The sequence below is a fragment of the Garra rufa genome, chromosome 2 (assembly GCF_049309525.1).
Source record: "Garra rufa chromosome 2, GarRuf1.0, whole genome shotgun sequence".
NCBI lineage: Eukaryota > Metazoa > Chordata > Actinopteri > Cypriniformes > Cyprinidae > Garra > Garra rufa.
In genome coordinates this window covers 35,580,036-35,581,068 of record NC_133362.1, presented here as the reverse complement: position 1 = coordinate 35,581,068, position 1,033 = coordinate 35,580,036, and positions in this window count along the sequence as shown.

Sequence of the window (1,033 nt, the reverse complement as noted above, 5' to 3'; positions counted from 1 at the left end):
TTGCTTCCTAATAAAACATTTATTTTAAAACTAAGCTACATCCATGCTTTTAAAGCTAATACAATTTTTTTATATACTTTGTATATTTTTTTATTAGATATGTTTTTATTTTATTTTGTAGAAATTTTTATACATTTTTATATACATTTTATTGTATATATATAAAAACAAATAAAATTTGTATTAAATTCAATTTTTTATTATATACTCATAATAGTTTATTTGTATTTTTTTTATTTTTTTAAATATCATTTTATATATATTATATAATTTTTTTTATATATTTAGCTAAATATATTTTATAGCTTCCAAATAAAACATTTATTTTAAGACTAAGCTATGACCATGCTTTTAAAACTAATACATTTTTTATTACATTATAGTTTTATTATATACTCAGTTTATTTGTATTATTTATTTTTTTGTATTTTTATTAGATATATTTTTTTAAATAATTTTTTAGATATATATTCTAAATATAGCTTTCCAATAAAACATTTCTTTTAAAACTAAAACCATGCTTTTAAAACTAATATTTTTTATTAAATTATAATGTTTATTATATACTCAGTTTATTTGTATTATTTTTTCAATATTTTTATTAGATATCATTTTTGTATACATATTTTTTCGTTTAAGTTTCGTTTTCGTTTAAGTTTTTATACATTTTTTTTCATTGTTTCCTAATAAAATATTTATTTTAAAACTAAGCTACATCCATGCTTTTAAAACTAATACATTTTATATTAAATTCTAATTTCTATTATATACTTAGTTTATTTGTATTATTTTTTAAATATTTTTATTATATATAATTTTTATAAATATTCTTTTATATAATTTAATAAATTTTTTTAAATATTTTTTTTAAAATTGTTAATGCTTTCTAATAAAACATTTTAAAACTAAGCTACAACAATACTTTTAAAACTAATATATTTTTATTCAATTCTTATTTTTTTTTAAATACTCAGTTTATTGGTATTTTTTAATATTTTATCAGATTTTCTTTTAATAATTTTTATACATTTTC